Source organism: Callospermophilus lateralis, chromosome 2 (genome assembly GCF_048772815.1).
Source record: "Callospermophilus lateralis isolate mCalLat2 chromosome 2, mCalLat2.hap1, whole genome shotgun sequence".
NCBI lineage: Eukaryota > Metazoa > Chordata > Mammalia > Rodentia > Sciuridae > Callospermophilus > Callospermophilus lateralis.
Window position 1 is genome coordinate 39803922 of NC_135306.1, and position 25962 is coordinate 39829883.

Genomic DNA, 25962 nt, shown 5'->3' on the forward strand with positions numbered 1-25962 from the left:
ACTAAAAAATGGATAGGTAGGGGAATGACTGCAGCCTTCAAAATTTAAAGATGGGGAACATGAAAGATAGAGAGACTTTTTATTTCTTGTGTTCCTACATTATATTATTTGCATACCAATGTTCAACAATAGAAAAATCATAAAACATGTAAGAAAACAGGAAAATAAGGATAATTTAAAGAAAAATAAATAAATGAGTAGGTAGAAACCGTTGGTGGGGAAGTCCAAATACTGGACTTAGGCCAATAATAAAATCTATGGGCTTAAATATGTTCAAAATGTTGAAGAGTCTAATGAAATACAGGAAAATAATGTAAGAACTACATAAGAATATTAATAAAGGGATATATAAGTTATATAAAGAAACCTAATAGTAATTCTAGAGCTAAAAAATAAATGACTAAAATAAATAACTAGGGTCATCTAACAATAAAATTGATATACCATAGAGACAAAAACATGCTAAATAGTATAATGCAAAGTATCAAGCAAAGAGACAAAAGCATGCTAAATATAGTATAATGCAAAGTATCAAGCATGATACTTTGCATTATACTATATTTAGCATGTTTTTGTATCAAGCATGATACTTTGCATTATACTATATTTAGCACAGGATCAAAAAAGAAAAAAAAAGATCAGATTCTTAGGGTACTTGGGAGACCATCAAGGTGACTAACTAACATATGCATCATGAAAATGTCTAAAGTGGAAGAAAGAAAAGTACAGAGAAAATAATTGAAAAAAATAGCAACTGAAATTTACCAAATTTCAGAACAGAAATGAATCTTTATATTCAAGAAGCTCAATGAAATACAAGATTCACACCCAATTACTGTATTTTTTTAGTTACAAGTAGCAAACAAAACTTAAAAGACAAAGCTTTTGAACCTTGAAAGTAGCAAAAATAAACTGAAACTAGGGACCCTCCTCAATATTAACAATTGTTGTTTTCTCTTAACCCAAAGAAGACAAAAGCAGAGGGCCATTGTCACATTGATAAGAGAGTAGACCTTCTCCAAAGAAAATATAAAAAAAATTATATGAAATTACAAAGGCCTGTAACAGCAGAACAATCTTGAAAAGAACAAAGTTGGCAGACTCATAATTCCCAATTTTAAAACTTACTACAAAGTAGAGTACTTTTAAAGAGTGTGGTGGTTGCATAAGCAGCATCATTATAGACCAATAGCCAAACTCAGTCAATATGACATCAAAACATGCTTGATCTTGGAAGTAGAAACAATTTCTAAAATGTAACATCCCAAAAATAGACAGCAAAAGGAAAAATAAATTTTATTTAATTAATATTCAAAAGAATATTTGTGTGCATCTTAAGGCACTATGAAAACAATGAAAAGTTGACACAGAATGGGTAAAAAAAATCTTACAAATTATGTATTTAATGAGAATTTTAGAACTAGGATATTTATTTATTTATTTATTTATTTATTTTTATTTTTTATTTATTTTTTTATTGGTTGTTCAGAACCTTACAAAGCTCTTGACATATCATATTTCATACATTAGCATACATTAGCTTCAAGTGAGTTATGAACTCCCATTTTACCCCAAATACAGATTGCAGAATCACAGATAACTCCAATAACTCAACAAAAAATGACATACAAACCCACATACTAAAAAATGGATAAAGAATTTGAATAGACATTGCTCTATAAAAGATAATGTAAATGGTAAATAATCACATGGAAAGTTGCTCACCATGATTGGTTATTAGTGAAATTCAACATAAAACCACAAGGAGATATATCACTTCAGACCTATCAGGATGATTATAACTAAGAAAAAGAAGGAAAGTCAGAGAGCAGTGGAGAAATTGAAACCTACATGTTTACTGATTTAATATCACGCATCTAATGTGGAAAATAGCATGGCAGTTCTCTCAGAGAATTTTCAGCTATAACATATGGTCAATCGGCCTCAAAATTTGACGAATGTAGCATTTGTCAATGATAGACCGTAGTGACCCTTCAGTTCCTTGTGAGTGTCTAAAATGATCACTGTTTCCTTAGAATCCCCTTAGGATAAATACTGTGAAAGCAAAAGCATGCAAGTGCCACACGTGTGCGTGCACACAGACACACATGCATATGCACGAATTTGAATGCAACTTCCAGGCTGTAAAACTTTAAAGTTAGAATGACAGCTTCTTACACTGAGTTTTTAAAATAAATTAATTGGTTATTAACCTTAGTATTGTAATTTATATCCTTAGTATATATTTTTTTGGCTTCAACTTATTTATAAGGTTGGTGAAAGTTTCTTTTAATATTCCCACTCCTCATTTCTAGGACCTTTTTTTTTTGCATTTTCTGATACAATCTTTCTTATTCTTTGCACATACAGCCATAAATAATAGAATACATGGAAATTAGTTTATTTGTATACAATGAATGTCCACAAATACTCTGAACTTTATATTTCCTCTCTCTAAAGTCCTTTATTGGAATTGATGCATATAGGCATGGTTTGATGCATAACTACTTTGCCTTAATAGATGTTTGTCTATAACCTTAGCAATTTCAAAGTGAATCATTGAGTTGGGTTCCCACAAAGAAAATTAAACTGGAAGCTTTACAATTTGTGTGTGTGTGTGTGTATACACAAAAATTATTTTATTTTTAAAATCACACTCATAGTTCCTATTTATATCTTTAAAGACCGAAAAGCAAGTTCTTTCAGCCTGACATAATTCTACCTGAAAGTGGTTCTTTGAAATCTCATCTGTATTGATGTCAATAAAGACAACTTTCAAGTTCCCATCAGAGTGGAAAGCAAAATCCCACAACTTCAAGGAGTGCCAGAGGAAAACATTTTAAAGTGGAAACAGCAGTTATCTGTAATGATATTTTGAGTTGTTAGAGTGAGTGAACAGCTTTCCTAAGCAAAATAAAGTTTTTGAATTTTCTGTGGTGTTTTGCCTTCGATCTCCATCTCCAAATATATAATGCTACTACTCTGAAGAAAAATAACTTCAACATCACCAACAAAATTTAATGTTCTTTTTTTTTTTTCTTTTTAGGAGGAGGAGATGGGAATGGTAGCCTAGGTATGAAAAAGTGGTCAAAATTGTAAAAGCAAATGATTGAGGCTACTAAATATTTACTTTGTTAAGAATCATTTTATTGTGTATTTTATTCAATCACATTCTATATAACATACTGTATGTTAGTAGTACAACAGAAGAAAATCACTTGGAAACTGTGCTCAGAATGCAGGGACACTGCCTTGGGTGAGAAGCGACATGCTGAGGTCACAAATGGAAGGAACATAGAGGTGGAGACCAAATGCACATCCAAGGTCTCAGTTGCTCAGGGAACCCTGAGGGAGAAATCACTGGAATCTCCATTATCTACTGTGATTTTCATTCCTTTTACTAAACTATAAGAATAAGTTTCATTTCTTTGTTTTGTTCAATGGTGCAAAGTAACAAGGCAAGAGTTCTTTTGATAAGAGTCACATTCTCTATCTTGATCCCACAAACCTAGTCACATCTCAGGGCTGAGCTTCCCGCTGAAGCCAGATGGACACGTATCCCCTTTCTTGCTTTCAGGTCCCGTTTTCTCATCCCAACATTCACCAAATAGAATGATCATAAATATGGATGAACCTCTAATCACAAAAAAGTGAATACTTTTCTTGTGAGAACCCATATCCTAGTTGGGAAAATGTAACCTTCACAGTGTTTTATGTCATAAGTTGTCAGGGCTTGAACCTCTAGTAAATGGGTGTTGGTTATATATAGTAGAAGACAAAAAGGATTAGCAATGTGAATTCTGATAAAACTTTTTTTTTTTCACTTAAATGTTTAAAGTTCCTTATGTGGAAATTGTACATTCCAAATGTGTGAATCATCACACTTTCTAGACAGCAGTCTTTGTTAACGAGGAGGGTCAAGGGAGAGGGAGTGACACCCAGTGATCTTGGAGTGACTGTCTTTGTTTCTATTGACTAGGCAGTGACAAAATCATAAAAGCCTCACTAAGAGGGGTAAATACAACGGATGCTATGACAATAAAAAGTAAGTCCTAAGGCAGTCTGAGATGTGAGAAGGTTCTGAAGTTCTCTATACTGCTTTTCTGATTCATGTGTTTCATGAAATGTGAGACACATGTATAATTGAACAAAGGACTATGTGGCACTCTTAGATTACATTTCCAAAGTCAAGATCTTGCCTGTCTAGATACACAGATGTGCCTCATTTATTTTTTAATCCAGAATTTAAAGCTTTACATATGTTACAGTGGAGTGTTTTCTCAGACCAAATATTTAATGCCCAGACAATTTGGAAAAGAAAAGGTGGGGAGACGGGAAGAAGGACAGAAATTTTGTTGTTTCCAAAGTCATATCTGTTTTTTTCTTTTCTCTTTTAACTACCTCTGAAAGTGGTCTTTTTGTGTTCTTATAAAGAGACCACTCTCTATTTAAAAAATAAAATCTTAAGAAAAAATTATTTACTTATTGCACAGTGAAAGGCATTTGAGAGAGAAGTGGATTTCTTAAAACAACACTGAGAAAACTTTGATGGATATTTTTAATTGAAATAAATACATAAACTATGGTTCAGAAGGTGACACCATTTGCAATTTCATATCTAATAGGTTAAAAAACCCAAATTTTCTTTTAGTTTGTAATGACAATGCATCCACGCTGCACTGAGCTGGAGGCCTCTTCTCTTCACCCCTCTCTTCTCATCTTGGCTGTTGTCCTCTCAGGTTTACATAAGTCTTCTTGCATGTCATCCTGGATGTGATTTCTGACATTACATGAAAGGCTTGATCAGGAGCACCTTGTTTTTCAGCAGTACGGTCAAGTCAGTGATCAGGCCTCCTCCCTCATTCCAAATAAAATATGAAATATTTACTGATGACTCTCATTCCTATGTTTCCAGTTCAAATTAAAATTCTGTGAGTTTTCCATGCATTAGACTCTACATATACGTCCCTCCTCGAAATATTCCCTTTTTCTGTTTTCTCCGACAGAATTTTCTCCTGGTTTTCCTCCCCTCTCAATGTTGCCCTGTATAAATACCTATTAGGTGCATTCCTGCATAAATGTGCACTTCTTTCTCAGGCTTTCAAAATTTTGTTTAACTTTTTTTTTTGTCATTCATCCAGTTTTATGAGTATTTTAATCCATGGCCTCCATTGTCATTCCAAAGATCCTAGAATTTTATTTGTTTATTTTAAATACCAAACATCTAGCTGAGGTGCTAGTCTGGAGTATGCAGTGGGAGCAGAATTCCTGGCTTATAGATGGAAGGTAAATCTTAGAGGAGAAGCAGGCAATAAAAAAAGTGAGCATCGGGGATGGCAGGGAGTATTGTAAGGAGAATGGGGATTCAGGGAGTCCATAAAGAGTATGGTTTCTTTTTATAGAAAGATTTATATGTTAAAGTAATATTTAAGCAATGATATGAACAGTATTCATGAGCCATGTGGATCATATTTGGGAGATATGGAGTATCTCTTTATGGAGTATAAAAGGAGTACTATTATCTTATTTTGTAATAAAAAATATAAATAGGGAAATAAGGAGTCTGATTATCTCTGCTGACATGATCCTGTATCTAGAAGATGCAAAAACTCCACCCAAAGACATCTAGAACTGAATTCTAATAAATCCTGCAAAGTAGCAGAGCACAAGATTGATATGCAAAAATCAATAATATGTAATTTGATTGTTTCTTATTTAAAGTTTCTGCCTGTACATATCATTGACACCTCAAACTTGTGATGTTGAAAACCCAAAATAGCCACTTTGTCAGTCTTTTTGGGCTGCACTAACAAAAGTCCTTGCCTTGCATAATTTATCAACAACAGACATTTCTTTCTTACGATTCTGAGACTGAGTTCAATATTGAAGAGCCAGTGGCCACGGTGTCTGGTGTGTGCCTGTTCCGGGTAGATGGCATCTGCTAATTGTCCTCCCAAGTCAGAAGAAGAAGGCAGCTCTCTGGAGCATCATTTATAAGGGCATGAATACCATTCAAGAGGCGAGAGACCCCATGAACTAATCACCTGCCAGAAGCCCCACATTTTATTATCCTTACTGGGGGATTAGGTTTCAACATAGGAATTTTAGGGAGACACATTGAGACCACATCAAGCCCTTCTATGTTGACAGTCTTTCCTTAATTGAATAGCAAAAAGTTATTGAGTAGCTGTAGTCTTCAACTTCTCATATGTCATCTGTAGCTGAAAATATTACCTATCTGAAAATAGCTGAAGAATTTGATGAAAACATTTAGCTATGCCTCTGTGTTCTCTTACCTGCCCTTATTCTTATGAACACCTATATGTTCTCCTACACACTGTGCTGTAGAGATGTTGAATTCTTTAGTTTAGGGAAATAATTTATGAATTTCTTTATTAGCCACAGTCATTTTTGTAAATTATTTAAATGCAGATTCCCAGCCACCACCACCTATTGCTCCCTCCAAAAAAAAAAAAAAAAAAAAAATCTGATTTGGTAAGTTTTCCTGGGGTAAAGCAATGATATGTGTATTTGGTTTCAAAGATCTGTGGGTATTTCTACTCCTAAACACCACCCAGGATTTTGGGGAACAGATAGAGATTTCCCTGAAAGAAACTGGCTATTACCCAGTACCTTACCACTGTTCTATCTATCTTAATAACCTTTAGTGTGACTGTCAACCTGAAAAACTCTTATTTTCCCTTCTTAAGTGTCACAAAATGTACCTTTGTTGAGAACCCCCTTATTGTTTTCTTCATATTGAGACATTTTAGCTTGAAGAGTTTTCTTTTCTCATATGTATCCCAGTGTAGTATGTATTTTTTTCATATCTGCCCACCTGCAAATATAGCAGACGTTCAGAAAATTATTGATTTGTGCTTGAATTTAAACAAAATATTATACATGAATAGGAATGAATTTCAGAACCTCAGATGTTGCCTCACAAAAGACAGAATCCCCTAAAACCTCAGCAGATTAACAAAGTATGATTGTTTCTGATGGTTATAGCTGGAGTAGTACACACTAGATGACTCATAAGTCTACGTTAAGATTTCTTATAAGTTGGAATTATTCATTGATTTGGAATAAAGGGTTTATTGAAAATAATTTTAAAAGGAAGGAAAGAAGAAAAGAAGGAAGGGAGGACTGCAGAAAGAAACAGTGGTTGCTGTCCTACCTTCTACCCACAAATGGTCTTACAGTCTTATGTTTATGATTTAAAATTTTTTAAATTTGTTCTAATTTGATATACATGACTGCAGAATGTATTTTGACACATTGTACACAAATGAAGCACAAGTTCTTATTCCTCTGACTGAACATAGTGCAGTCATATCAGTAGCATAATCATACATGCATATAATAATGTCCATCTCATTCCATCATCGTTTCCATCCCCACACCCCCTATCCTACCCTCATTCCCATCTGCACAATCAAAAGTTTCTTCATTTTCCCCCACCCATATTCTCCCCTATGGATTAACATCTGCTTATCAGAGAAAACATGCAGCTCTTGGTTTTGTGGGTTTGGCTTATTTTTCTTTGCATACTTTTCTCTAGCTCCATCCGTGTACCTGCATATGACATAATTTTATTGTTCTTTAAGGCTGAGTAATATTCTATTGTGTATATGTACCACATTTTCTTTATCCATTCATCTGTTGAAGGACATCTAGTTTGGTTCCTAGCTATTATGAATTGAGCTGATATAAACATTGATGTGGCTGCATCAGTGTAGTATGCTGATTTTTAATCTTTTTGTGTATAAGCAGAGGAGTAAGAAACCTGGATCAAATGGTGGTTTCATTCCAAGTTTTCTGAGGAATCTTCATACTGCTTTCCATAGAGGTTGCACCAGTTGTCAGTCCCACCAGCATTGCATGAGTGTACATTTCCCCCCACATCCTTGCTAACTTTTATTGTTGCTTGTATGTTTGATAATTGCTATACTGACTGGTATGAGATGAAATATTAGAGTAGTTTTGATTTGCATTTCTCTAATCGCTAGAGATGATGAGCATTTTTTTCATGTTTGTTGATCGATTATGTATCTTCTTCTGTGAAGTGCCTCTTCAGTTCCTTAGCTCATTTACTGATTGGGTTATTCCTTCTGTTTTGTTTTGTTTTAGTGCTGCTTTTTTTGAGCTCATCATATATCCTGGAGATTAGTGCTCTATCTGAGGTGCATGTGGTAAAGATTTTCTCCCATTCTGTGGCTCTTTCTTCACGTTTTCCATTGTTTCTTTTGCAGAGAAGCTTTTTAGTTTGAGTTCATCCCATTTATTGAATCTTGATTTTACGTCTTGCATTTTGGGAGTCAGGTTAAGGAAGTCAGATCCTAAGATAAAATGATAGCAATTTGTTCCCATTTTTTTCTTCTATTAAGCATAGGGTCTGTGTTCTAGTGCCTAAGTCTTTAATCTGTGTGAGTTGATTTTTGTGCAAGGTGAGAGATTAATTTTGCTACATATGGATTTCCAACTTTCCCAGAACCATTTGTTGAAGAGGCTATCTTTTCTCCAGTGTATGTTTCTGGTGCCTTTGTCTTGTATGAGACAACTGTATTTATGTGGGTTTGTCTCTGTGTCTTCTGTTCTGTACCATTGGTATACATGTCTATTTTGATGCCAATACTATGTCATCTGTAGTATAGTTTAAGTTCTGATGTTGTGATGCTTTCTGCTTCACTCTTCTTGCTAAGGATTGTTTTGGCTATTTAGGGTGCCTTATTTTTCCAAGTGAATTTCATGATTGCTTTTTCTAGTTCTATAAAGAATGTCATAGGGATTTTAATAGGAATTGCATTAAATCTGTATAACACTTTAGGTAGTATGGCCATTTTGACTATTAATTCTGCCTATCCAAGAGCATGAAAGATCTTTCCATCTTCTAAGATCTTCTTCAATTTCTTTCTTTAGTGTTCTGTAATGTTCATTGTAGAGATCTTTCACCTCTTTTGTTAGGTTGATTCTCAAGTATTTATTTATTTAGAGACTGTTATGAATGGAGTAGTTTTCCTAATTTCTCTTGCAATGGATTTATCACTGATGTATAGAAATGCATTTGATTTGTGGGTGTTGATTTTATATCCTGCCTCTGTGCTGAATTCATTAATTCTAGAAGTTTTCTGGTGGAGTTTTTTAGATCTTCTAAAAATAGAATCATGTCATCAGCAAATAGTGATAGTCTGGGTTCTTCTTTTCCTATTTGTGTCCCTTTAACTTCTTTCATCTGTCTGATTGCTCTGGGTAGAGTTTCAAGGACTATTTTGAATAGAAGTTGTGAAAACAGGCATCCTGACTTGTTCCAGTTTTTAGAGGGAATGCTTTCAATTTTTATGTTTTTGATATATCATTTCAACAGTAGGAAAATATCAATTCTTTTTTACTTGCATTATTATTGTCATGATATTTTTTCACTTTACATGGAGAAAAACACATTCACACTGATTTCCATTCCTGACTGGGTATAATTTCTCTGATACACAATTTATGTCTTCCTTGGGTGCAGTCATTTATATTCAGTTAAAGAGGTTAATGAATGGAAAAGCTATGCATACTATGAGATCTTGATGAGTTTGTTATTGTTTTCAGTAGGAAATTTGGGGGGAAGCATGCAAATGGAGCATAACAATAACACATTAAAGAATTAAGCCCTGCATCTACAGTTTTGAACTGTGTGTCCCTGTTGATCTTAACAGCCAGAGTTCAAGACAGCAAAAGTTTTGAATTACTGAGGGGAGAATTTCATAAGCAAACTCTTCCATGAATTAATGGGATTGGTTAACCAGTATAGACTAAGTCATTTTGATTTCTCCTTAATGTCATAATAAAATGAATGTTAAAGACACATCCACTGAAGAGTACACAATGTCAACAGTTGCAAGAAATACAAGTTTTGAACAATTGGTATTCTTCCTGGAGGTGGGCTATATAGTCCTATAAAAATCACTTCACGGTAGCTAACTTTTTTAGGCATTATGAATCACTAAGGTGACAGTCCTAATTCCACACCACTCAGTACACCTAGAAATGTTCTAAACACCGCATGCTATCTTGAGAATTATGATGGTAAGTTCTCATATTCTATTCTCCAGATGAGCTTACTATACATAGGTCACTGTCGTGGAATCTCCCTTGAAAGATTATTTGACCCTAATAATTATTTTCCTACTCTGGTTAATTTTAAGTCTAATTGGAGTGGAAAACCACCTTCTTATGTGCAGTCTTGGGAAAATTGTTAGTGCTCCTCATTGGTGAATGAGCACAGAGCACTCTTCCTCCTCATGAGGATTGTAAGCAAGTAGATGTGTTAAGATCAATAAAATGCAATTTACGGTGGGATTACTTTACTGTGATCCCTTGGTTGTTTGGAGGATGAATTCCTGATTTACTTTTAATTCTTTCTATGAAAATATAGTAAAAATAAACTGGTCAAAACCATAGTATCATGATGTCTCTCACGCTTCTCTCACACCCAGCTTTACATGGAATGCCCTGATCTTGTCAGAATATTGTTTCTTGGTAAATTTGGATAGAAGGGAGTGACACCCCTCTGTTCTTTATTTACTTCATTCCATACATAAACACTGGTTCCTTCTTTTTTTAAAATATGTTTTTAGTTATACATGGGCACAATACCTTTATTTTGTTTATTTATTTTTATGTGGTGCTGAGGATCAATCCTGGGTCTCACACATGCGAGGCAAGTGCTCTACCACTGAGCCCCAATCCCAGCCCAACACTGGTTCCTTCTTGTAAGCTCTTCATGGAATCAGTAATTGATCTATAAAGATGGGGTGGTATTGATTAATGTAAATTTTTCTGTCACAACTAACTTCTCTAGTTTCTTATCTACCAAGTACATATTTCTTTCCAAATGTACCTAGTATAAATATATGATTGATATTCTACATTATAATTAATATTTAATTAACCTTAAAGGGAAAATTGTGCAGAGTCTCTGAATATGATGCAACTAAACTTTAATAAGACAGAGAAAACAAGAAAGAGGAAGGACAATTTTGAGCTTTTCTGAAATGTTCTTTTTAATAAACTTGAGGTCATAGATTAAAAAAATACCATTAGAAAAAGTGTAGTGATAGTACAATTGTCTCAATTGTAGTTTAAGGTTCACTTGGTAAGGCTAAGTCTAGAACTGTCCATGGGGAGTACAGTGTTTGGAGACTTTGAAGGAAATACTGGTTGGTCATAATATAGAAGAGCTCTTACCAAAGCTTGAAACCTCTGCAAACATATTACCTACTAATTTTATAGTTCCTTTTGATCTATTACTTGTAGAAAAACATATTTGTGGCCATTTTTACTTATGCTCACTGACAAGCATGCTAACAATAGAGTAATTACTTAATTATTATTTATATAGTACTTACTATAGTAATTAATGTAGCATAACTAAATAAGAATTGCATAATTAAAACAATGAAATAAAATAATAAAAGTATTATTCTTAAATAACTACCTAACCTATATCATAATAATCTTCATCATTACTATGCCTCATTTGAAATTATTTCTAAATTCTGCTCCAGAAGCTAAATCATGTCTTTGTGTCACACTCAGAAAAACCCATTATTGTGGGAAGGTTATAATTGGCGAAATGTTATTTATCCACACAATTGAAGTTCAAGAATTCTTTATTATTTATATAGAGAACAGTTAACATTTTTATGCCCCAAAACATCTAAAATGAAACAATAAAATAAACATTGCTAAAGAGGAGACACAATTAATTTTATAAAACATATTAAGGCATCTTAGATTTATAGATCGACATTCAAGTACCTGACATGAACAGGAAAGAGAAAAATAATCTTTTTTTCTTCAATAAATTATGTTTCATGTAGAACCTGTAGTTGGAAATGCCATGCTAATATTATTTCAGTTCCTGAACCTGCTTTGAAATATTGGTATTAAATTTCTATATAGTTTTCAATAATTCAGTTTCTGAACACACAAAACAATGTTCTTTCAATCAACATTTATTAATGAAGTTAATTATTTTTATCATTTTCAGTAATATTACTTGCTTGTAGGACAGAAAATAGGAAATTCTGAATGATTGTATGGCTTGTACATCAGAAGAGTGGCCGATTATGATATACATGAGTCAGTTTTTAAAACATTGTTTTATTAACTTTATTTCCTTCTTTATTTTTATATTCAAACCAGGAAGATGAAGATGTCTACAAAATGTAATTTACTTATTTATGACAAGATATTTATTTTCATGACATAAGACACCATTAAATAATGCCTACTTCGTAAGTCTAGGACGGACATTGGCCATTTTTTTGAAAAGAAAGAGAGGCCAGATTGAAAAACCTAATAGTTTGACTGAGAATGTAGCATAAAGGCCTTGGATAACTGTATTAAGAATAACTTTCATTCCCCAGTAGGGCTTGGGGATCATATTGCTGAAGGAGGACAAGGCTCTAGATGCAGTTTTACTGAAGACCATGACAGTTTCTAGAATATGAAGCAATAATCATTCAATGAGATTGAGTATCCCAAAAGACATCATGCCTGAAAAACTAAGCAAAAATACTTTCTGAAGAGTTGTGAAAGACAGAAAAAAAATTCAGTCATAGGTCACAACTCCTTATATGCTTTCAATCTGAGGTAAAGATTAATCTCAGAAATTTGAAGACATTGCATCCACATTTTGTATCAAGTAGATTCTACTGTCTAATGAAAAAGGACTAGGGACTAGAGGATAAAACAAGGCTTAGCAAAAAAATTTCTAATTAGCAATGGTTGGAAATAGAAGGATTAGACTTTATATATTATGTGGGAAAACATACAAAGATCATTGTATCTGAGATTTTTGCTCCAGTTGTCACTGCTAATATGTGCTTATCTTATAGTCAATAATTCATCAGATCATGTCTTTGGACCAAAATCGTCCATTTTTTTTAAATTAACAGAATGTGTTTCTATTATGGCTTTAATGTAATTCTCTTATATAATATGCTTAGTGCAGTTTCTGTGGATGATTTTTTTAATAAGTCAAATAGCACATAAGGATGGAAATTAGAAAGAATTTGCTCTGTATTACCTAATTTCCTCCCTAAGGAGATGGTAATGTTTAAATATACACATGGGAAATCCTGTTTCAGGGTCATGGAAGATTGCAAACAAAGTATCAGCTGGCTGTAATTTCTGGAATTGATTTCCTCCAAGTGTTCAGCAATACGAAGAATAAGCAAGCATTGAAATTCAAACTGGGTTGATGTTCCTATTCAGTGTATGATTCATTAGGTTATTTTTCTCAAAATATGCTGGTAAAGTCAGGCTTGGGCACCAAGCAGATTTGTTCTGTTCTGTCTGATAATGAGGCTATCTTACTGTGTTTCTTCTTGCTTTAAACAATGTGTTTTTGTTGATGAGTAATTGACAGGAAGGACTAATGGTTTCCAGAAGGAAGATGCCACCTGTTTAACCATCCCTAACATCTCTGGGAGAAAAATATGGATGAAACCAAGAAAAAAAAAACCAACCAAGTTATTATTAACAAGTAGGTAAAAGAAACAAGAAATATTAATGGATATATAAAAATATGTTCAGACCAAACTATATTATGCAGCAAACAAAACTGGTTGAATATCAAATTAGATAATATAAAATTTGTGCATGATATGTGAATTGATCATGGAATCATGATAGTTACACATTTAGAGCTACAGAGGCTTATAGTAAGATTATGTTATGCAATAATATATGGAGCACACACCATAGGAATGTTTCAGTGGTAGGGTTGAGGAGGTGTGTGACAAACCAATTTGTCCATAAACTTAAGCTTAAAATATGTGTTATGTTGCCATTAAAAAAAACTTGTAAAAATAGAACTAATTCAATAGATTTTTATACATTGGCACTGTACCCAACAATCTTGCAAATTTACTTATCAATATTCATGTTTTATTTTTAGGATATTTTAGATGTTCTGTGTGTACAATTATTTCATGTAGACATGAGAACTTTATTTGGAGGGCTCCAAACTTTACATTTTTTTCTTATATTGTCATCCTCATAATTGAAAAGAAGTAGAAAGATAATAGACAAGCCTTAGTTTTGAATTAAGGGGGAGATAATACAGTCATTAACCAGATATTTTTTCTTAATGCTATCTTTATCAAAGTATGAAATCCCTTATCTTCCTATTTAACTGAGACTTTCAAATATTCATCAATCTGATAAACTTCAAAACACACTGATTTGAAGAAATACAATTATTAGGGCTGTGAATGTGACTCAATGGTAGGGTACTTGTCTGGCATGTATGAGGCCCTGGGTTTGATCCTCAGCAATACAAATAAATAAATTAAGCACAATAGTTACATAGATTTTTTATGTAAAATATTGTATGAATATGATGCACATGTACACATACACACTTATGTAAGATACATGTATACATACACATGTATACATACACACTTATGTAAGATATATTTGTAAGGGACATTTTGTGGAAGGATTTATGTGAAATTATTTTGTATTTGTGTCTAAAGTAGGACATAGGATCTTAGTGTGAACTTATTTTTCATGTTTACCCTTTAATATGTATATATATATTATACATTATTTTCTATTTTTATAAAAATGATATAACTAAATGCTATATTTATAAAGGCTACTTTATAGCATTGTATGCTGTTCTGATTATAAATCAATTCTGTTTTTATGTAAAAATTGCCTGTATAGACCTCATGATTTATCAGGCATTATTATGGGTGCTATACAGATTGTAACTTCTGATAAAATGAAAATATTAAAAAGAAACATACTCAAAATGTCATTCTTTTTTTATTGGTTGCTCAAAACATTACAATGCTCTTGACATATCATATTTTATACATTTGATTCAAGTGGGTTATGCACTCCCATTTTTACCAAGTGAACATATTGAAGTATCACATTGGTTACACACCCACGTTTATACATACTGCCATACTAGTGTCTGTTGTATTCTGCTGCCTTTCCTATCCCCTTCCTATTCCCCCTCCCCTCCCCTCCCATCTTCTCTCTCTACCCCATCTACTGTAATTCATTTGTCTCTCTTGTTTCTTTTTTTACTCTTTCCCCTCACATCCTCTTATATATAATTTTGTATAACAATGAGGGTCTCCTTCCATTTCCATGCAATTCCCCTTCTCTCTCCCATTCCCTCCCACCTCTAGTCCCTGTTTAATGGTAATCTTCTTCTCATGCTCTTCCTCCCTGTTCTGTTTTGAGTCGCCCCCCTTATATCAAAGAAGACATTCTGCATTTGTTTTTTAGGGATTGGCTAGCTTCACTTAGCATACAAAATGTCATTCTTAATGCATCAGATTATGAGAAATTTATTTTTATTTCTATCCTTTGAAATTAAATTATTTTCATTATTAAAATTCAACTTTCATTTTTAGGAACTCCCAATTTACCACTATCCTTAATGTAAATAGATATTTTAAATTCATGCAGGCATTTTAGGATTTTTATTTTTTATTTTTGGAAAAAGAGTATGATGACTGCTTTTCATTGAGGATGTATTTGCATTGACAATGTTAGAGTTATTTATTTATTTATTTATTTATTTATTTTACTTTTTTTAAATTGGTTGTTCAAAACATTACATAGCTCTTGACATATTATATTTCATACTTTAGATTCAAGTGGGTTATGAACTCCCATTTTTACCCCATATACAGATTGCAGAATCACATCGGTTACACATCCACATTTTTACATAATGCCATATTAGTAACTGTTGTATTCTGCTACCTTTCCTATCCTCTACTATCCCCCCTCCCCTACCCTCCCATCTTCTCTCTCTATCCCATCTGCTGTAATTTAATTCTCTCCCTTGTTTTTTTTCCCTTTCCCTCACAACCTCTTATATGTAATTTTGTATAACAATGAGGGTCTCCTTCCATTTCCATGCAATTTCCCTTTTCTCTCCCTTTCCCTCCCACCTCATGTCTCTGTTCAATGTTAATCTTTTCCTCCTGCTCTTCCTCCCTGCTCTGTTCTTAGTTGCTCTCATTATATCAAAGAAGACATTTGGCATTTGTTCTTTAGGGATTGGCTAGCTTCACTTAGCATAATCTAATTTTAATCATAATTTTTAGTGCTGCGTAATACTCCATTGTTTATAAATGCCACATTTTTTTCATCCATTCATCTATTGAAGGGCATCTGGGTTGGTTCCACAGTCTAGCTATTGTGAATTGTGCTGCTATGAACATCGATGTGGCAGTATCCCTGTAGTACGCTCTTTTAAGGTCTTCAGGGAATAGTCTGAGAAGGGCAATAGCTGGGTCAAATGGTGGTTCCATTCCCAGCTTTCCCAGGAATCTCCATACTGCTTTCCAAATTGGCCGCACCAATTTGCAGTCCCACCGGCAAGGTACAAGTGTACCCTTTTCCCCACATCCTCGCCAGCACTTGTTGTTGTTTGACTTCATAATGGCTGCCAATCTTACTGGAGTGAGATGGTATCTTAGGGTGGTTTTGATTTGCATTTCTCTGACTGCTAGAGATGGTGAGCATTTTTTCATGTACTTGTTGATTGATTGAAGTCCTCCTCTGAGAAGTGTCTGTTCAGGTCTTTGGCCCATTTGTTGATTGGGTTATTTGTTATCTTATTGTTTAATTTTTTGAGTTCTTTGTATACTCTGGATATTAGGGCTCTATCTGAAGTGTGAGGAGTAAAAATTTGTTCCCAGGATGTAGGCTCCCTATTTACCTCTCTTATTGTTTCTCTTGCTGAGAAAAAACTTTTTAGTTTGATTAAGTCCCATTTGTTGATTCTAGTTATTAACTCTTGTGCTATGGGTGTCCTATTAAGAAATTTAGAGACCGACCCCACAATATGTAGATCGGAGCCAACTTTTTCTTCTATAAGGCGCAGAGTCTCTGATTTGATATCAAGCTCTTTGATCCATTTTGAGTTAACTTTTGTGCATGGCGAGAGAAAGGGATTCAGTTTCATTTTGTTGCATATGGATTTCCAGTTTTCCTAGCACCATTTGTTGAAGATGCTATCCTTCCTCCATTGCATGCTTTTAGCCCCTTTATCATATATAATGTTAGAGTTTGAGGCTCGGTTTTAAGCTCTGGTTAGAGTTGATTCGTTTATGTTATTCATCCTGATTGTTATCTGTATGCACAGGTACCTACTACTCTTTAGATCTAACGGGCATTGTTGTGTAGAATCTGTAAAATGCATAGGGATTTTTGAACTGATTCCTTTATAGTTTGCCATGTCTTTCAGCTACAAAATACCACTATTCATACCTGTCTGCCCTTTCCTTCACCCAAAGTCAGAATGTTCACTTGTTTTTTACAAAATACATTTCACTAGGTGGTGATAATGGAGATTGTGTATGGTTTCATTCAGTGTGTCCCAGTCACAGGATATTCATATTGAAGGGATGCAGCTAAGTTGTTCTCCGTATAAGCAGCTATGGAGGACAAACTGCACAATGTGATATAAAGTATTTTAGCATCAGATGCATGTCTCATAATTCAGAAAAAAATAATTAATCTTTTAAACTACTGAACCTGTCAGAGGTTGATAGTTTTCATTTTGAAATGTGCTTCTATCCAGTCTTGTCCTGAAGCTAAGGGTGTGCCATAGGAATGAGGAAATGGGATGGCCACAGGAAATATCTCAAAATATTCTGATGCATTCCTATCTCTTCATTTTGCCTGAATGTTTAAAATTATTTATTCTATGGAAATGCAAATATTGTTCTACCACCTGTTTGTATCTGCTTTTCTTTTATCCAATTTGCCTCTGGGTCATTTCCACTGTGCTTCACTTGATAATAACCCAGAATCTTTTTGGAGAAAGTGATTTCTATTGCCATTGCTGAGAAAGCTCTTTCCTCTCCTACTTGTCATGCTTTACTTTTGCAAAGCATATTTTGTTTGATCTTAATTATTGCTTGAGGCAAGACAGGTGGACTCCCTTCCTTGTTGTAAACCACAGCAGATCAAGGTACTTCGATGATGGTAAACCTGAAGCCTTCATAAAGCAGAGGTTGTTGTATGCAAACTTTTCTCATTTTGCACCTGTCGTTTTTCATCATGGCTCATCATAGCTACCTCATGCTGTGTAGCCACATGGCCACCAAAATGACACTTACCATTACAAATAAGAGCACAGCTTGAAGTCTTACTTGCACGTGTAGAGTGAGCATGTTTAAAGGAAAATTGAAAAGGAAAAGTAAAACAATTCATTTTATAACTCACTTTAAAGTGTCCCATATACTTCTGTTATTGTATGTACTATTTAGTTTTAATCTATAAGAACTGATTGTTAAGTATATTCAGAAAAAACTTCATCAAATAATAGCAGATTATATGAAGAAAGATTTGATGAGCAATAGTGATTGCCCTTAGGTCAATTATTAATCTTTTCCATTAAAAAAATTACAGAAAGCAGATCTAAGGGTGTAGCTGGCTCATAGAGCATTTGTCTTGCATCAGGGAAGACCTGCATTGTTTAATCGGCAGCACCACATACACACCCCCGACACACACACACACACAAAAAGCAAATGGAAGTAAAGAATGACTTGGGTTCTGCAATATAATATAATATATTATATATGTGTGTATATATATATATACACACACACACACACATAGAAGTAAATATTATATATATGTACACATACAATCTCAAACACATAATTTCTATCTTTGCTATGTAGGAAGTATTTAAAGCACAACAAAGTATATACGTTAATGTGTGCATGCACACATCCAACACTAGGATAGCATATACCAAACTCTATAAGGATGGATCCAAATAGCAGGACAATGCATACTTTTAGGTTTTGGGGTTACTTATATTTTATATTAGGTATATGTGTTACATAAAATGAGGAAATTACCTTTATTTAAAAAAATATAAACCCAAAGAAATCTCTAAGGAAAAATGTGAGATTAATTAAAATTCCATTGAGACCAGCATTATAAATATAAGGTAACCACTTTGTAGGGAAGTAATTGGCTAGTATATTTCATAGTTTGAAATAACTATACAGAAGAAATGTGATTATTACCAAAAGTATAGCCAGAAAATATGAACGACAAATCTCAAACAAAACCTAGAAAAAATAGATAAAAGAGTCCAGGCTATGACAATGTTATAAGAAAAAGTGATTCAAAAACTGCTCAGATTTCTGATTTGAATGTTCCTTTAGTATTTAAGATGACATAAAAGAAAATGAAGAAAAAAGTATCAATAATCCAAGTTATGAGAGGTCTATGCAATTTTTAATAACTAGAGAAATGATAGGAAGATGTATATTTAAATGAAGAATTATATATAAAGAAAAGATTATCTTACTGCATAATTTTAAGTCTATGTTAAGTATATTATGTAAGTTTATTTAAGGGAAAAATAACTTTGCATGTTACATTTTAGCATCCAGATTCTATCTATCTTGAGTCTGCTGAATAATTATTGATGTCAATAAAATTTTAGAAATCGGGATCTATAATCATCCTAAAATATAGTTTCAACCCAGAGTTTTCCTGAATTTGTTATTTTCTATTTTTATATCTAAAGAAAGTCATTAAAGCATTTTGTGATGATTTAAGTACATTTTTTTCAAATAAAATCTACAGTCACTGCAATTTATACTTGATATTAGCAATTTATGTCTTAATACAGACAATATATAGATTGGAGAGAAAGGTTGGCTTCTTATGGTTCTTTCAGTTACATGTTTTTGATAATCATTAGCATGAAGGTGAAAGATAGATATACACACTATTGAATTGTGAGTTTAGAAACTTTGCTCTGATAATATTTCTTTTTTCAATCCCCTTTATATAAGCTGTACCCAGTAATCTTTGTTGAAATGAAAAAAATTAAAAGAGAATCATTTATTTAAAATATGAGTTTATAAACATCTTCAGTTACTTTAACAAAGCAATGATTTTATGTATAAATCCCAGTGACTGCTAAAATTAGTTAACAATTTTAAATAGTCACATTACATAGTTTCTGCATGGAATAGTTCACACACCAAATTCCATGTCACTAAGAGCATTTAAAATACCAAATGCAATTAAAAATAAACTACCTGCTGTTGCAAATTGCCACCAGAATTAGTACTCAAGCAATTTTAGCAATGCAGGTGTACATGTATAATCTGTCTCTGAACCCTTCTTCAGGAATTATCCATTATGAATGGAAAGCGGTACATTTCCACAGGTAGAGAGCAGATTGTCTTTTCTTCAAGTTCAAATTTTATTTTCAAATTCTCTTCTTAGTGACATTATACAGAAGAGTAAAGCTATCAATTTATGAGCTATCTACGGTATCACATGCACTTTAATCATTCTTTTGTATAAAATTGCTGCCTTCTACATAGGTTTTAATTTATAATAAGGGAAATATTTGAAAAATATAATTAAAATCTATTTTATCTATGATGTGAATAGCTGCTTTTTCTTTTTTTATGTGTGTGGTTTGTACTCAAAATGCAATAAATCATCATGTATCTTAAATTCTCTTGAAGTCATTCCCTTAATTCCCTTAGTCTTCCTGGAATTGATCTTTGCTTAGGAAGAATGTTCCATTATTATTATGTAAAGTGAGACACCACAGTGAAGCAAAATTATTTAAGATTATATACATTTATAGTTGATTCTTACCAAAATTCAAACATTAAATTTGCTAATATCAGTTGAGCACAACAGTCCATCTTTCCATTTTTACATTTGTCAAAATTTGTTCTAGTGCATGTGAGTAGTTTATGCCATGTTGACTATAAATATTAAAATTAACTAATAATTATTTATATTTTTATAATTTTATTTTTAATTGATGATTTGGGTCTTTATGTATTTGACACCAATAGTCCACTGCTATGAAACAAATATTTACAGATGCATTCAGTCTATATTATAATTAATTTTCCTAGCAATATAACTCTGAAAATTGAAACAGAAATCTAATAGTTCACTTTTGATAACAGATGATAGTAGAGGACAACCAGGAATCCACAAAGAGAATAACTTATTGGATAAAAAATAATTCAAGACATCATCATATACACACTAGAGAAAAAAATCCATTTTTTAACTAGTCTGTCCATAATGTATTATTATAGTTCTAAAATTATCTGCCTATACTCTTCAAAGTTATATTGTTTAAAGTTTATAAATGTTAATATTTGTCTTTGAATTCCTCATTTCACACTGAAATGCCTGACTTATATTTATTTTTTGAAATGTGTTTATTTTCTAACACTTATGACTCAATTTCTAAATGTTAAGCAATTCAGTGTTAGTGTTGATTTTCAAAGAATTCTATTTTACTTGTTTTCATTTGCTGTCCATAGTATATTTATGATGTATAGGTAAAATATCATTTATTTAATCACCATATATTCCTCCTGGGATGATTTACTGACTGATTTGTTTTCTGTATTTGAGTAAATTGTTACAATTTGCTTATACTTTGTTTGATTCAACAATTGATCTTTTAGTTTCCCTATTAAACATTCTATACATATTCTGTAGTGGTCTTAAATATTTAGCATGTTTTTATAAATGTTTAAAGTTAATGAATAAATTCCTTCTTCTAATGAAGAATATAGTTTTGTGATCAGAGCTTGACTTCTGTTTTAAATTCTGTATTTCAAATTACTTGGTTAAAACAAGAAATTTGTATGCCAGATTGATATTTTAAATTTATTTATCATTGACTATTTTGACTTTACTTCTAATTATATTGTTTGTTTATTTACCATACCTTTTAATCTCAAAATTGCCTATCTACAAGTTTTGAGAAATTATTTAGGAAAGGTTACAGTATGATAACAATTCTCAGTCTTGGTTGTGAAGAAATAACAATGTTTTGCCCCAGTGTACTTGGTTAATACTTTGTCTAAACAGAGAATTTTGGCTTTTTTCAGAGCTTTTATGACATTACTTCATTATAGTTTAGCATCCCCCTTACTGATAAAAAGTCTGTGGAAATCTGATTGCATTTGTAGGTAAATTCTTTCAATTTCTATTTTGTTTGTCATTTCTTTGTATTTTAGGTTCCCCTCTCCTTCTGTTATATTTTTGTGGTTTTTTTTTTTTTTTTTGATTTTTGAAGTTCTCAAGTGTCACCTGCCTATTCCTTGAGTTGTACTTTTGTGTCATTCCTATTTCTAGAACTTGAATTATTATATCTTTCTTTGTTCACTATTACTATCCTTGTTTTCAGCTTTTAAAACTTAACATTCTACTTTCTTGTCTCTTTGCTAAGCATTCTGAGATGATCTGAAAGCTGATTAACCATGTCTGTCATAATATTTTCCAATTTTTAAATTCTTTATCATAAGTACTTCTCTGTAAAGAATCAGAAACTCTGAACAAATAACCCTCACTCAAAATTTGTAGAAGCTTCTATATCTCTCATTTTTCTTCCAACAGTTTATGTAAAAAATAATATATTAAATAAAGTCAAAGTTCTTACTTTTATTTCCCTTAGTCCTTCCTTAAAGACAATCACTCTCTTAAAGGCAAATATCAATGGTGTATATTCTTCTCATTGGTATTTGTGTATTTTATTAATTCTATGTTTCCTAATCAATGAATTATATTACCCATTAGTGCTATTACAATGGATATTTTATTCAGAAAATTACTTTTTAATTCTAAGACTATTCAAAACTGATCTGGGTTAAAAAACACAGATATAGTAATTAGTAGTAGTTTGATTTAAACAGCAAAAGTTTTATGCTCATCGATTTGCTATTTGATCAAGACTTAGCAGGAACATGTTTTCTTTGAAGTACTCAGCAAAGTAAAGCTTTTATGTCACTCAAAAGCTAGAGGCTCAAATCCTAAAGTTGGTTTACTCGAATATCTGGTAGTTGATTCTGTCTGTGAGCAGAGACCTCAGCAGGGCTTAGCTGCCTGAACACTTTAATGAGGTCCCCTCAGGTGGCCTAGGCTTCTTGAGAATACTACTCCTCAATGCCAAGGCAAGAGTCCCAAAGAAGAATCAAGTGCAACCAGCACTTTCTTCCCAACCTTGTCTGAAACATCATGTAGTGTCACTCCTGCTCCATTCTATTTATTAATTAGGGTTTTCAAAGCCCTCTACCTATTTATAGGGTAGGGATAAGGTTCTGGAGGAGTAGATTGGATTAAAGCATTACTATTAACCTTATGAAATATAATCTACCACAGTTTGCCTTTCTAAAAACCACTTTTTATCTCCCACTATGTACTAAATAACTGTACAATCATCTTATGTCTCAACTCTCTGCTCCAAAGTCTTATTTCCCTAGAGAATAAGGCTCAGGTAAAGGCTCAGGATCTTTAAATCAAGTCCAGTTATAGATGAGCTTTATGGAATGTTGTATTTCAATTAGACCTCCACTGATTTCCTCTTAATATGAAAACTTGTGAAATAATGAGGAAAAATTTTCTCTTGGTAAAACACAAATCAAAAAGTGTCCCAGCTTTCAGCAGTCATCCTTTCTCTATTCACTTCTCAGCCTCTGAAAGACAGAAGTCTTCCAAACTAAACCATTTTAATGAATGAGCATCTCTGTTTTCTATCATGTACCTATTGGCACTTCTACATAGGCCTCTGGTGCCAGACTCTGCCTTTTCCTTTATTTCAGGAAAGCTGCAAAACAAAGCTGTAATCAACAAAGAGCAGAGAGACCAACATAGGATAAATGCAATAGACCCTCTAAATCAAAAGGGGGGAAATGGGAGGCATGCTTTCCTTGGTGGTAGCATTTCTGAAGTCCATCTGATAGCTTATTGACATTTCTTTGCTTCCCTAATCACAACTCAGTTCTCATTTTGAGAGGAAGTTTCTCCATAGCTCTTTGCTCTGCCTTCTGAGTTCTAATGTTTCTTTCTTTTCTGTAACATATTATACGTGTTTGCAAATGAGTGTTTTTCTCTGTCTATGGCAGTTCAAGGACCTCAATGTCAGTTTTTAGTTCTACTTTTCAGTCTGAGCTGATACACTATTTTGGAGAACTGTGGCTTTATGTAATTTTATTAGTGTAAATTCTATTCAATAAAAGCTACACCATAAAACTTCATTAAAATAATTTTTTTTTTTGTATTTACTACTAAAAGTTACTGGGCCATTTTCTTCTGGTTTATACCTTATAAGAATTCATGAACTATTTTATCCTTGTTCTTCTATATGTAAATTGTTTTGATCTTCTAGATCCTACCCATATTTTTTCTTTTGTTTCTTAAGTTTTACCATGAGCCACAGGGCATACTTTTCTTTTTATTAATTCTGCTTGGAATTCACTGAAATTCTTTACATCTCCAAAGTAATAAATGCCTAACTAGTTTTCATTATTTTTCCTGTCCCATTCAATCTCATTTTTTGTCATTCAGTCCCTTGATATTTCCCAACATAATTGTGTGTATCTATTTTATTTGTTCATAGAACTTCCCTGTGGTCCTTTGTTACAGTTTCCATTTCCTATTTCTCTTGTGTTTATTCATTTTTTTTTCAATATTTTCCCTGAGGTTCTTGTATATTTTGTTTATTTCCAGAAATAAAGGTTCTGGTATATACCTTGAATATATACCAGAATCAATATCTCTCTTATCATGGTATCTATTTTTTATTGATTTATCTTTTGATTATACTTTCCAACTTCTGCATGTATAGGGATATTTTTTTACCACATTGTAGACATTTTTAATAATTGAGCCTGAGTTATATTTTCTTCTTTTAAAAGGTGTTCAAGGTTTTCTCAAGCAGTAATTTATATTTTTTGCAATCCTTTTGATACGTTATGCTTGATTTTATCATGTATTGGACTAACAATTTAATTTTACCTTTAGTTGTAAAGCATAGACTTTACTCAAGTGTGTGGTCCTATGCATAAGATGTGGCCATTCTGGCATCTCCCTTTAATGTACAAGGTGCTCAGAAGGGGAATGTTTTTCTCTTAGTAAAACACAAATCAAAAATAGTCCCAGCTTTCAGCAGTCATCCTTTCTCTACATACTTCTCAGCTCTGAAAGACAGAAGTCTTCCAAACTAAACCATTTTAGTGAGTGAGAATCTCTGTTTTCTATCATACACCTATTGGTACTTCTACGTAGGCCTTTGGTGCCAGACTCTGCCTTTTCCTTTTCTTCTGGAAAGCTGTATAACAAATTTCAGCTGCTTTAGCAGCAGCATCTGCTTCCACTCTCTACCACCTTAATGCAGAGTATTCATCGTGTTCTGCTTTTCTCCTCTGTGGTCCAGAATATTCCCATGCAGTAAGTCAGAATTAGTTTGAGATTCATTTGGTGTTTTACTCTTCTGCCATGGATTTCAGTCCTGAGCAGCCTCTTGGTTAATGACTAAATGTCTTTTCTATTTTGTCAACATTTATAGTTATTTGTAGTTGTAGGACAGTTTGGTACAAGTTATACCATAAGAAGAAACTCTATCACAGATGTAGATTTGTTTTCAATGCTAAAGAGTGCACCCAGGGCCTCATGCATGCTAGGTAAGCACTCTACCACTGAACCACGTCCTAGAATTTTTGAAGTAAAACTTTAGTTTCTGTTTGAAAATGACAAAATTTTGAGGATGAAATGTAATTACTTGTTACTGCACAAAAATTCATACAGCTAAGTTTAAAATGTATTTACAAAATAATATATCCCAGTCAGAGTTTGTAAAGGTGGATGAATTTATATCCCAAAGCCACTGATACTAACACTGTACTAAGAAATAGAGCTCTCTTCACATATATGCATACACATGCATATAAACATATATTATTTTTCCAAAGAAAGAACACCAACATTTTATGATAGTGCTAAAAGTTAACAATCTAGATATCTAGATAATAATACAAAAGAGGATGTGAAATAAATATACTCTATTTTAAAAAACTAGTGTGTTTTGAGTTGTAGTGTAGTGTTGACAGTAACATCTATTTGACAAAC